The 13,726-nt window shown below is 50.6% G+C and overlaps 1 protein-coding gene across 7 annotated transcripts in view; it reads left to right on the top strand.

Annotated features, from left to right (window-relative positions):
• Nucleotides 1-1,933: 1,933 nt before the first annotated feature.
• The window catches only part of PITPNM2 (phosphatidylinositol transfer protein membrane associated 2), a 144,776-nt gene continuing 132,983 nt past the window's right edge, over nt 1,934-13,726 (top strand). For all 7 annotated transcript variants that reach the window (XR_008993879.1, XM_057492402.1, XM_036922025.2 and 4 more), the window contains exon 1: nt 1,934-2,069. The gene's annotated coding sequence lies outside the window, so the exon portion shown is untranslated. The remainder of the gene's footprint in view (nt 2,070-13,726) is intronic.

The raw sequence follows: 13,726 nt of genomic DNA, 5'->3' as shown, positions 1-13,726 counted from the left end.
ACACTGCACTTACATACGTAGCAAAATTAGACATTTCTGTTATTTTAAGTCTTAGATAGCCCCAATGCAGTTTTCACTAAATTTTGCTGTGCCACTGTGCTGGGAGTCTTTAAAGTTTTAAACAAATGCATTCCTAAAGCCCTTTAAGAATCATAGAATAAATTATATACCCATCAGGAGTGATTGTAAATGGTTGAGATTTGCAGGTCTGATTAAACTGATTATGTTGCCCAAAAAACATTTTGCAGAGAATAATTACCTGCCCTACAAAGAGTTGTGTGGCAGTTTAATAATCTATTAAATTACTCCAGTATTCTTAGGACCTGTGTTACTAAGCTTTCCCCTTTTGATCTCTTTTATTTCAGTACACCTTAAATAGAAGAAATCAAGCCATAAGTTTGCATTTGCTGGACATTATACACTATGTTATCTCTATGACTGCAGACTTCAAAGATAATTATGTTTTATTCACAATTTCTCTAACAGTGACCAATACAATGTGAAAATTTTTACGTCCTATAGTGCTGATTAGACAAAAACAAGTTTTTAAATCTCATCAAATATTGGAGTATGAGATTGTAAGCTCCTTGAGAGCAGGGACCATCTTGTTTTCATTCTTGCTATGGCACACAATAAATATCTGTGGTTATGAATTGTCCTGTGACATTCGTGTTTTCCTACTCGCTGAGGAATCCGGTTTTCCGTGGTGTTAAGACCTCCCAGTTACTTGAGTGCACTCACTGTAGGGCTACTGTGGTCTCCGTCGGGGTGCTCAGTTCCTGCTGGTGTGCAAAGGGCTTCACTCTGGAGATCTGTGTGTGCTCCGAAAATCTTAATAGATCTTAGACACCCCCCTCTTGGTGGAGGGAAGGAGTTGAGGGCTTAGTATTTGATAGGACGCAGGTCACTTGTCTGTCTCAGTGTGGTCAACACAAGACAGGTATGTTGAGGCAAGTTGTGTAATGATGGATTTCCTGGCCCTTGCAGCCTCCAGTTCTGGCAGTAACCTAGGAGATGGGCAGCCTGTGGTGGTTTTGCCCCCCTAACTGAACTCACCTTGGAGTGCTTTCATTTTAGCTTGCACTTGCCCTTCCAGGGGAAAGCACTTCCCGGCTCCTCTCAACCATATATAGGGTGATACGTAGTGAAGGTGAACTGCCACTAGGGCTTAGGTGTGCCTGCTTAACCCCAATTCTTAAGACCTGGGCAAACAAGTTCATCCTTGTGCAATCTAAATATACACTAAAAGGATTCCTTTAAGTTTTACCCAGTCCCCTTAGTCTTTTTCTTTTCCGACTGAAGAGTCCAATCGGGAGGGAACTTCAAAACGAAGCTGTTTTCTGTCTTCCTCTTCAGTTGCTTCTTGGGGTCGGGGACCAGAGCTGCCTGCACCGCTGGCTTTTGTCAGCCCACCACTGCTGACGACGGGCAGCACTTTTGTTCTGGCCCAGAGCACACTCGGTGTCGCGGGGAAGGAACTCCCCGGTGCCCATTTCTGCGTGTCTGGTCTGTCACTGGGCTTCAGCTGCCTACCTTCGGCTCGCGCGCAGCATTCCAGATGCCCTATGCGGTCGTGTGCAGTGTGTTCCCCGAGGCTCGTCATCCGACTCCCGAGGACCTTCCTCTGTTTGAACGGCGTTTGAGTGGCAGTCTCCGTGTTTGCCTGCCCCCGCCCCGGCGCTCTCGGCTGCGGCTGCGGCGCTCGGCCGGCCGGGGTGGGCGCACGGCCCCGCGGGCGCGCTTCTTCCGGCGGGCGGGCGGCCTGACGGAGGAGCAGAGGCCGCCGAGTGAGGGAATGCGCGGCGGGCCCGGCGCGCGCGGGCAGCACGGCGGCGCCGCGGCATAGAGCTGTCAGCGGCCCGCGCCCCCGCCCCCGCCCCGGCGCCAGCACGTGCGCCGCCCCCACCAGCCAGCCGGGGGGCCTACCCGCGGGGCCCCGCCGCCCGCCAGCCCGGGGCCACTGGCGGCGCGCGGAGCCGCGGGGCGCAGCCGGCCGGGCCGGGGCCGCGGGGCCCGCGCCTCCCCGGCGGCGTGAGGCGAAGAAGAGGCGCCGCGGGCCCCGCTGAACGGTGAGTGCTCGCGGCCCGGCCGGAAGGCGGGCGGGGGCGGCGAATGCGGGCGGCCGCGCGGGGAGGTTGGAGGGCGTGGCGCGGCGGGCCCCGGGGACTCGCCCAGCCGGCCCGCGCCGTTGCCCGTTGCCCGCCGCCCGCCTCCTGGCTTTGACCCCCCGCCGGAATTTCCCCTGGACGTCAGGGGCGGCTGGGGCGTGGAGGACACCCCTCCCCCAGGACCAGTGCGGCCGCGGCCAGGGCAGGTGTGTGCTGCGCCGGCCTCCAGCCCGACCCGCGTCGTGGGAACAGGGCTCGGCCGGCGGGAGGAAGAGGTGGGCAAAGCCCTCCGGGCAACCTAGTGCGAACCGCCTCCAGCGGACTCCCTCAGCCCTGGCAATCAGTGGGTGGGTGTCTGGGCCTAAGCCTGGGGAGTGGCCCGCAGAGAGGGGACCCGGACTTGGGAAAGGTGCTCCAGGTGTGCCCCTGGCTGGAGGAAATCTGACCCATCTCCATGCTTAGTCTCCCTTTAGTGGTGAAATCTGAGGTGCTGGCTCTGCCTTAGAGGCAGCAGCTTCCTCTTCCATCCACCTCTCATCCTTTCTTATCAGGGGCTGGACTAATGGGTGACTTGGGGAGAGCAAACTTCAGTGTCCCCTTCCCCTATAACGTGCACTAATTCCTCCCAAGAAACCCTAAATGCACATTCTAACACAGTATGCTTACCACCTAAATGTCATTTCAAGGCAAGTCCTCTAACTCTGTTCCCTTCCAGAGGACTTGCTGCTCCATAGAGAGATTCTAGATTCCTCATCCTGCACTCTTTCCCCCTACCTCTGAAATATGGGCTGGGGCAGTTCTTCAAAGTCTCAGGTCTGCCTGCCTGCTGGCCTCCAGAATCGGGTTTCTTCAAAGGAGACTTCATTTGAGCATCTTTCTGGGTCCCTGCCAGCTACCTCCCTAGCCCCCACCTGGGGGTCTCTGGAGCTGCTAGGACCGACCCCCTCCTTTCTGGGGACAAGGCAGTAAATGTTCCCCTTTATGTGAATTTCCCCTATTGCCCAAGAAATATCGCACAAGCCCAACGTGACTCATCTCTGCTCTGAATTCCCACTGCACTTCATCTGTGTCTCTTAGGTGGCTTTTATCACCACCAGACTTATTTGATAGTTATTTTGTGCCTGGCTTATCTCCCCTGCTGGCTTGTGAGCTCCTGGAGGACAGTGGTGGAGTTTGATCGATCCCTCGTCCCCTGCCCTGGGTCAGCTCCCCGTGCACAGTCAGCATCTGGATGGAGTAGAAGACCCCTCCTCGGCTTGCCTCCCGGACCCTAGCTTATCTGACTTCCCGCCTGTTACTGTTAGATTATTTTTCTTCTTTCGGACCCTGTATGCCATTATCGAAGGATTCTCAGTCTTTCTCCCTCTGCAGAGAGAAACACAGTGAGTTAGGATGGGCTGTTTTTCTTACAGGGAGTGATTTGCCAGATGACTTGGACAGTATATACTCTACTGTGATGATGGCCGGACACAGAATCCAGGCTTTTGGGTGGCAAGTGTGGAATGGCCCTTCTTTCTCTGGCCTCACACAGCTCACTAGAGGCAGTAGGGTAGAGAATTGGACATGGGGGGTGTCAAGGTTCCAGATCTGGCTGTCCCCTAATGTCTGTACCAGCTTAACTAAGTCACTTGGTTCTCTTGGTCTAGGTGAGTCCTTATGGAATCTGAAAGAAAATTCTGCAGCTTGTAGGAGGTCCCTCAGAATCTGGACCTGCCTCCTCTCCTCTCCCTTTTCATTTCTTTGTTACTGGGACCCTGGCTTGTCTTCACTGGCCTTCCCAGGTGGAGTCAATCACCCATACTTTTGAATCACCTTAAACTCATCTATCACGTGGAGTGGCTGTTATCTTTTTACAAGTGCCCCCTGCCCACTTAGACTGGGGTGGGGGTTGGTACTGAATCACATTTCTCTGTATCCCCAGTGGTGGGCACATGGTCTGCTCTCAGGAAAACATCCTGTAAATAAACAGTGACACGGTTGGCCTAGATGGCTGCTGGGAGCCCTTTTCAACCCGTGTTGACTGCTTTACATTCTCTCATGAGGACCCAGCTGTGCCTCCCTCCCTATCTAGAGGCCTATTTTAAAACCAGGCAGATGTTCTCCTAAGCATTCCATCCGGTTAAGTCTTCCCAACTTGGTCTCTGAGAAGAGCCAGTCATAGAGAATGTGCAGTTTTTGTAGAGATTAGAAGAGGAAACTTCTGGTGTTTCAAGATTGCTGCCGGCGGCCACGTGCTATGTGATGGAAGGACAGTGATCTCACTCCTGCAGCTTCAGCCATGGACAGGGGAGCTGGTCAGTCCCAAGTAGGTGTGGTTGCATGCTTGCTCCACAGCCTTGCTTACAGGCGATCAGTCTGTTTGCAGACAGCCATCCTGAAACATGCTTAACAGGATCCCCTGCCACCAGACACCAGCTAAGTGGTCTTCACATAGAGGTTGTGCCACTGATATTTATTAAGCTTTTACTGAATTCCCAGGGATACTATCAAATAGAGCCATGGCAAATCCTTATCTGCTTTGCTATAAAACTGTAACACAGGGCATTACCTCCTCTACTCAAGGCTTCTTATAGAGTCTCATATGAAAGATTTCTTTTAGAATTTAGGACCAGGCCAACTTTGCCTTCACCCATGGGAAACTAGTTGCTTCCTCCCTTGATAATGAGAGTAGAAAGTGGGGAAGAAAAGCATTTATTGTTTGCATATTGTGCACACACACAGTGTGTCCACGGGGCTCCCCTGTGCACCCTGCAGGTTCTCCACTCATTTTCCCAGTGAAAGAAATTGAGACACAGGGAGGTCAGCCATTTTGCCCAAAGGCTGTCTGGGTTTGTACCCGGTTCTGCCCGACTCTTCCCATACTGCACACACTGTCTTTCTGACTGATTATGGTCATCACCCCCTCTCTCTCTGGCTTCCAGGATGCTTGGTGCACATCACAACTTTCCATCTAGCAACTGTATTCCTTACTCTCATGATCAGCACACTTTTTTCTGTTTTCCTTTACTATCTGTCTATTTGTATGGGTATGTTTATGTGTAAATTTATCTATGTTCTTTATAAGTCATTGCAAAAGGTTTCTAGAAAACTGGGTAGATAAGTGAGTTGAATATAATAAGTAACAGTGCACCCAAAACTTAGGCCAACTCACAGTGTGGCTGGGGAGATGTGCCCCCACAGGTAACACAGGGTTTGTATGATAAGTGTTGCTTAAACAGCAGGCTTTGGTCAGAAGGGGAAACGCTCTTTCTGGGTAAGGCAGTCAGGACTGACTTCCTGGAAGAGGTGGGCTTTAAATGTGGCCTTGAAGAATGGGCGGAGTTTTCACAGACACAGCACCTGTCAAGGTGTGTAAGATTTGGAGTCTAAAATCTGTGGTTATCACAAAGGCCCTGCCAGAAAAGGTGTTCTGGTGTGAGAGGAGAGAACTGGTTTGGAGGGTAAAGTGGGGGGCCTGGGGATGCCTTTTCAAGTCCTCTTCAGCCTTGACGGACGGCCTGGAAACACTGGAGCTGGGAGGGCTACACCTGTCAAGGAGAATAAGCTGAGGTCAGTTGAAAAATGACATGCTTAAGACCTCTTTCAGCCTGGAACCCACTTCCCTAAGTACCAGTTCAGTGCTTGCTCTTGACACCAGCGAGTGGACAATGGCAGCATCTTGGTATGTTGGCCCTTTTTTCCTTCAAAATGGGTTTGGGGGTCCTGACTTCCTTGCACTCAGCCTGGCAAACACCTGCTAAACCTTTATGGCCAAAGACACGAAGCACCATTGAAGAGGAGAGCTGGTATTTGCTTATATTACTCATATTAAAAACTGCCTTTTCCAGAGGGCTGGAAGAAAACCCACCAACAGGCAGGGTTCTGGTAACAGACAAATCAAAACCCCAAGCAACAACCTAGGAGAAGAACATCAAAAAGCAGTTTCACACCCTCTTCCTGCTGAAGTCCTGCGTCCTTCACAAAGCGTTTCCCTGTTGGAGAAATGGGGTTGGGAGTGGGGGGTGCAGGGGAAAGGCAGAGTTCTCAAAGCAGCAGCAGGATGTGCCGGACCCTGAGGCTGATTCCCATCTCAGAGCGATGCTGATAGGAGGACTCATCAGCCGCAGCCATGGGAGCCAGTAGGCCTGCAGAGCAGACCTCCAAAAATCATGGCTCACATGTCGTGTGTGTACCCAGTCCAGTGTCCTCATTCCTGGTCATTCTGTCCTGTAAAGCACCATGGACGTTGAATTAGTGAATTTCAAATGGCAGCTCCCAGGGGAAGTACAGGGTTGGGTTCCTGTAAGCCTCTGGTCACAATGTGTTTGTCAACCAGTTGATACATAACCTTGTTTTGTGTGTGTTTCTTTTTAAAGATGACTTATTTAATGCGTAGTTAATTCAGTAATATTGAACTCACATCCAGTAGCATTATCACTCATACCTGAATGAAGCTTCTCTAACACAGGTGTTTTCTCCAAAAGGCCCATTGCAACTTCCCTGTGCTTGGCAACACTAGACACTACACTGGGGCCATGGCCAACAGCAAAATCACCAAAAAAAGCACAAAAGTGTGAAAACCATGGCACTAAACAGGCCTCAAAAGGGGCACTCGTTTATGGTTTGAGAACATCTCCTTGTTTGACCTCAGCTGGATAACAAACATTGGGCGGCTCAGAATGTTTCACCACTCGAAAATGACAGGCATAAGCACCACAGGCATTAACTTTGGGGTTACACATAAATGTTAGTGAGTATGCAGATCTGTAAACAGGGAATCCGTGAATTATGAGGACCGACTGTATATACAAAGTACCTCCACAGCGGCTGCTTCCCTTGAGTGCCACAGCACTCCTGAGATGAAGAGGGACAGTTGCCTGCATTTTACAGGAAAGGAAACAGGCTTCTGGAGGTATACAAACTCACCTGATCTCGCACAGGTAGCTGGGGCACAGCTGAGACCTGCACCCACCTTGTGTGGCTACACTGGCTGTTAGATTTCTTCCTCCTGCAGCTCCGCACCGCAGGGAGCTCATCTACCATCTTTGTCATTGTCTCTATCCCATGGTATCTCCGCATCTAGAACAGGGTACCTTGTTTGCGTTGCAAGTAAATACTTGCTAAATGAAGGCTGGGACACAGGTTCTTGTGTTTGTTCCATCTCAGGTACTAGAGAAGGGATAGATACCTGGCATAGGGCTCCTCCCTCAGCCCTCCCAGGCCCTCTTTAAGAAGGTCACCTGTCTCCCTTTTGCACAAGCCTGCCAGCACGAGGTGCCCACACGCTCACACATGGGAGTGTCAGCAATGCTCTGTTGGTCCCTCTAACAGAACTGGTCTTGGCTGAGAGGAGCAGAGGGGAGTCTTTCCCCAAAGGAATGATCCTCTGAAGAGGCGTTTCCAGCCAACATCTGGCGTCTTGGGGCCTTAAACTCTGGCCTTCTGACTCCTGGGAACGTTTCCAGAACTGTTTTGTTCATGTGCCCTGTTCAGAGGTGGAACACAGGGAATACGGATAATTGCTGTTCTTTCTGAGGCTCTATTTCCCTTTGCAGAGGTGGTTCCTGGTGAAGGACAGAATTTTTTCTTTTGGCAGCTGTGTGGCTTTCCTCCCAGGTCTCTGTAGGGCCTGGCTGACTCATCAGCTGTGCTGTGGAGCAGGGTGAGAGTTCTTCCCCGAGGTGCCCTGCAGGGACTGAGTCAGGTCCAGCAGCCTCCTGGCCTCACCTGGCTTGCTTCAATGAAGGAATCAGCCCCGGAGGGCTCACCAGGCACCTGTGTCCTTGGGGAGGTGTTGGAGGAAGGACCAGTTCAGTGGGGCTACCAGCTGTCCCCCAGCTGTCTCTTTATAGACCCTCAGAGGGTGGAGCAGGGATGTGTCAGGGTGGAAACAGGTGACCACCCTCGTTTTCAACAGAGAACAGCTTCCTTGGGCAGAGGTTGGCCCAAAAGGTTGGCCAGGAGGCAGGGGCCTCCCTGCAGTTTTGGATACTCAATCGAGACCGGTTCAGTGACAGCTTTCCAGTCCCCTCCTTGTCCTGCTGGAGGGCCCATTAATTGCTTTTCTTGGCACTTCGTAAGAGTTGACTTTTCACTTGTGTTTTGTTTTGTTTTTCCATAAGAGGGAGAAAAAGCAAACATTTTCTGCAATTAGAATTTTTCCTTCTTGGTTAATCACAATGAAAAAAAGCATTAAGTCCTTTGAAAACCACACTTAAGTGAGACTCAACTGAATGGGGAACGTTCAGCCTGCTGGGATGGCCAGACATGGAGGCAATTCGGTGGGCTCTCGCATAAGGAAACAATCATTTCACATTTATTTTGGGTTTGCTTGTTGTAGCATATTTCCATTAGTTTGGCAGTGTTGTGCATCTGACAGGCCAAACGTTTATTATGGTTGAACCATCTGGGAGGTGGGAGGCCTGCAGCCTTCCCCATGGCAGTGGGTAACTACCAATTTAAAGAAAATTTGTTTGATGTGTTTAAGAATCCAGCACTAAAACACCATTAATACCAAAAGCCTCAAGAGCTCTGAAAGCACGCTCACATATTTAGCCATCTATTGGACATGCATAACCTAAGACCTCATTTTTCCCCTCTGTGTGTGACATTTTCCAATACAATGAAGCAAAGTTGCTAAATGGCTTATTTAAATTGGTCCAGAGCACAGTTTGTATTAACCCAGTGCAGAAAGGAGCTTATTAATCTGTACTTAGATGCAGCGTAGCCTGTGCATTTGCTGCTGGAGTAGCAAGGCAGACGACAGTTAGCAGACCCTGCATCAGGATGCCACTGCACTCCCATCCTGTGCGGTGACAGAGAAAGCTAGTTGTATTTCAGCTCCCAGCCTCGGGTGACTCATCGCAGCATCGTGAGTATGTGGTGATGACTGCTGACCAGCACAATCAGTCCTGCACTCCTTGGGTACCGAGGGTTATAGCACCTGATTATACCCATTTTTCTTTTTACCTCTGTTGTTTCCCCCGGCTAAAAGGTCCTTTTTCCTGAGGAGTGTTCTGTCTGACTTTACAGCAGGGGAGAAGAAAGGAATTCAGAATCTTATGAATAGGCAAGCCAAAAGGAGCTTTGGAAAAAAAACAAGTCCAAGGGTTTGACCTTCCATGAGGAGGAACGACTTTCCATTTCCCTGAAACCTTACGATCCCAGGGCCAGGCTTGAAGCTGGATGGAGACTTCAGCACACAGCCGTGAACTGGCAGCAGCTCATAAAATCTGGGATGTCTGATTTACTCAGGTTTGTCCTGGTGGCCTGGAAGCTGCAGGACTGGTGTTTGGAGGGTTTAGGCTAATAAGGGCACCGATCCCATACCCACAGGTTGATCCTTGATTATGGACTTTTCAGGAAACAGAGATGCATGTGCAAGGAGAAGGCAGCTCTCCCCTCTCCAAGCCATAGGGGTCCCTGGTCTAGTCCAGCTGCTCCACTGGCTGAGGGACCCTGGCTTATTTGTCTTGCAGTCTCTGGTGCCTGGCTTGATGGCCTGGTGGTGATTCAGGGCCTGATGGTTGATCTGGGGGAGGCAGTGGTTGGAGGTGCAGAGGTGAAGGGGCCTTTCTTGTTTATCTGCCTTTTTGCATGATACCAAAGTGCTTTGCCTGCTGTTTCATTTGGCACATGTAAATGCTTCTGTACCCAATTTACAAGTGAGGAAACTGAGGATCAGAGAGCTTGCAGTTTGGTGCCCACTGTTTCCCACATGGAGACACTACAACAGGGAGAGGTCATGATGTGGGCCAACCACAGAGGACTGGGACTGTGGACCTAACCCAGGGCCCAAATGCACATAATCACGGTCACATTCAGTCACGTCTGCTGCATGGCCCATGCTGTGTTGTTAGGTTGTTTATTTTAAGTCCATTAATATTTCCTGATCTAGTTCAGCTTAAAATTGCACAATACCTTTCAGTTTGGGTTTGTGTGATTTTTTGTTTCCTTTTTTTTCAGAGTGGCCAACGGAATTCCTCTTCTGTTTGTTCTGTAGCTTTTGCTTTTCAAAGAAGCCTAAGGGCTCTGTGGATATAGGCTCTCATGCCATGGGGTCACGGCTATGTACATGATTTTGAGGCCACATTCAGATCCTGGTGCCCTCCTCCAGCTGTGCACCTGGGGTTTTGTGCTCAGAGACCTGGCATGGGCCACTGGGTTTGTCTTTGAGGTCTTAGGAGATGAGGTACTTGGGAGGGGGTGCCTTTCAGACTGGCTGAGTTATGGCTGGTCAAACCATATGTATATTTATATGGGGGTGGGGCAGGTGAGTTTTTAAAAAGGGCTCGGTTCAGGGTGACATGAGAGAGAGGCCTGCAGAGGCCTGTCCATGACAGAGAGGCCTGCTGACCGTCTGCCTGGATTCTCATCTGGGGCTGAGGAAGCTTTCTGCCTCATATCTATCCTTTCTCATTCTCCTGCTCAGAGAAAGTGGAGTACAGGAGGAAGCCAGGCAGGGGAGGAGGAGGCTGACACCTTTGTTCCACCTGCACCACAGTTGCCTGCCTTCCTAAGAGTGGCTCAGGGCCCCTCTGAGCTAGTGGAGCTGGAGGGCCCGTGGCCAGAGGGCTGCAAGGAGTAGGTGGCACAAGTGGCCCCATGGGGGAGCCTCTGGCTCAGGTCAGGGTCCCTTCAGTAAGTTATAGGACCTGCATTTCCCAGGAGGCCTAGGGACATGTGTCCAAGGTGGCTGATTTGGGTTCTTGCTCCAGATAGAACATCCCTGGAACTCTTCATGCCACAAAAGCCACACTCAGGACTCTTGTCATCTTGACGTAGCTCCTGGGGCCCAGGTGTCCCAGCCAGCCAATGGGCTGTCCAGGGCTGGGGCTGAGTTATCCCTTTTTGGCTTCCTCAGAGTTCCTTGCCTGGTTCTGAACTTGGAAGAGGGGTTTAATAAAATCTCTAAATGAAGAGAATTTGGGGAAGGTAGTCTGGCTTACCTGCTCTCCCAGGTGGTTACTTGCCAGATTTTTCCTGATTTCAGTAGAATCCTAACTGGTGCTTGAAATAACCCAGGATTCGAAGCCTCTGGCTGTGCTCAGGCCTGGACACTGAAGAGAGATGGGGGTCCCAGCGTGTGCAGTGCATGGCAGCAGGTGGAAGGCCCAGCAGAAGAGAGGGCATCTGGGGGGTCTTTGAATGCAGGAGGAGAGAGGGCTGGGGACATCTGCTTTCTTTCCCTTTTTTAAATTGATGTGAAATTCACATAAAGTAAAACTAACCATTTTAAAGTACACAGTTCAGTGGAATTAGTACACTCACAGTGTTGTATAACTACCACCCCTGCTAGTTCAGAACATTCTCATCACCCCGAAAGGAAACCTCACACCCTTTGGCTGTCACTCCCTGTTCCTCCTCCCCCCAGCCCTAGGTCACCCCTAATCTGCTTTCTGTCTCCATAGATTTACTTATTCTGGGCATTTTATATGAATGGAATTATACAATGTTTTGACCTTTTGTGTCTGACTTCTTTCACATAACGTAATGTTTTACAGGTTTGTCCATGTTGTAGTGTGTGTCGATGCTTCATTCCCTATTTTGGGTGTGGTAAAATACACATAACATCAGCTTTGCCATTTCACCATGTTTAAGTGTGCAGTTCAGGAGCTAACTGCACTGAACTGCCATCCCCGCCACCCACCTCCAGAACCTTCCCATCTTCTTGAACTGAAACTCTGTCCCCATTACACAATAACCTTCCTCCCTCTCCCTCAACTCCTGGCCCCACCGTCTACTTGCTGTGTATGAATGTGACTTCTGTGGGTGCCTTGTATAAGCGGCATCACACAGGACTTTTCCTTCTGTGACTGTCTTATTTCACTCAACATCATGTCCTCCAGGCTCATCCATGTTGTGGCAGGTATCAGAATTCCCTTCCTTTTTAAGGCTGAATAATGTTCCCCTGTGCAGATAGAGCATGTCTCGTTCATCCATTCATCTGTTTCTGGGCCAGCGAGATGTGCCCTCTGGATGGTTGGGGAACAATGATAGTCCCCTGGGCTGAGAGGACCCAGGGGTCCAGAGGCCTGAGTTGGACTATTTCCAAGCAGAGTGGCCTATGATGATCACAACTCTCTGTGCCTTGGCTTCCCCATCCATCCAAGGGATAGCGATGTTCCCTCCCAGGGATGCTGTGTGGATGCAGCAACTAGATGGGCAGCTGGCTTTGTTTGCTGTCAGCTGCCCTGCACATGTGAGCCGCTGTCTTCCTCGTCAGTGACAGCCTGGTTTTCATCAGTCATAGGAATGAGGGTTAGTGGTACCTGGCCTTCTACCCACCCAGGGCTCACCTGTGACTTCCATTTGCCAGTTGGTTCCCTCTGTTGCAGAGGTGCCAAAGCCAGCTCCCAGAGAAGGTGGTGGGTGTGTGTCCTGCCTCTTGGTGGCCTTCTGAGCACTTGCTGACTCCTAGCTGATAGCAGTAAGGGACGCATGGCCTCCTGAGGCAGTCCCTTGGGCCCCTCCCTTGGTGCACCAGGAAATTGAAGCCAGGAGGGTGACATAGGCAGCCTCCTGGGGTGGCTGAGTCAGAGTGGAAAGACAGTCTGGAATTCACTAAGTCACACTTGCCTTCATTACGCTAATTAACTTTCGATGTGAATTAGCTCTATGAGCTGACTTAGGAAATCCATTATCGGGCCGGGTGCCAGTTTTGTGTGCAGTGGTGCCTAGAAGCTGTGCCGAACATTTCCATACCCACAAATTAAGGGAGCTTAATTATTAACCTAGGGCCAGGAGCCCAATGAGGAGTTGCATTCATTGTGCTTTGAGAATTTTAAGGCCGTTTAAAATGAGCTGTAATATAGTTAACATCATACTAGAAATGGTAAGCTATGATCTGTGTTACAGATTACTTGAAAGGTAAGTTTGAGGCTGACAGTTGGTCTGTGGAAGGTCACATAGACTGAGAGCCAGGAGGGGTCAGTGTGTGTGAAGTGCTGGCTAATGGGGGCAGTTTCCAGCTGCCGCGTGGCTGGTCTGGCCAAAGGCTGCTTTCCGTTGGGGTTTCCATTGACTGCTAGGTTATCAGTCTGACTCGCCAGGAAAAGCATGACCATCTGGCAGCTGAATGACTGAGCTCTTAGGGCACTTACTCTGTAGAGGGCCTCAGCAGCCCTCTGTGGTCAGCCCCATTGTACCCATGAGAAACTGAGGCCCAGAGGGGAAAAGTGACTTCCCCAAGCTCACATGGATAATCAGTTCACATGCAGGCAGTCTGGCTCTGATGCTCATGGCTGAACTGTGCAAAGGACCCATTTTGGAATTAAGTCTGGCTCTGATGCTCATGGCTGAACTGTGCAAAGGACCCATTTTGGAATTAAGGAGGTTTTTTAGAGCTACCCAGGAATCTAAGCATTATTACATAAAACTTTTTTTTTTAGCGGGAAAACTTGTCCTGTGGAGCACGTGGAGAAGGACACTCCTTACCTCCAAGGCCCTTACTTTCCTTGCCATCATTTGGCACATGGGTGCTCATGTGTGCAGGCACGTTTGTGTGGAGCCTTTTGCTCGCTGGTGCTCACTCACACGGAGCCAATTTGTCCAGGACCGTGTGGGTGACGACCTTTGTGAACTCTTCCGGGGGAGCATCCCGGGTGGTGGTTTATTGGTGCCCTGGGTGTGCTGTCACC

This window comes from Manis pentadactyla, chromosome 14 (genome assembly GCF_030020395.1).
Source record: "Manis pentadactyla isolate mManPen7 chromosome 14, mManPen7.hap1, whole genome shotgun sequence".
NCBI lineage: Eukaryota > Metazoa > Chordata > Mammalia > Pholidota > Manidae > Manis > Manis pentadactyla.
The sequence above is the reverse complement of the archived record's forward strand: the minus strand, read 5'-3'. Positions and strand labels throughout refer to the sequence as shown.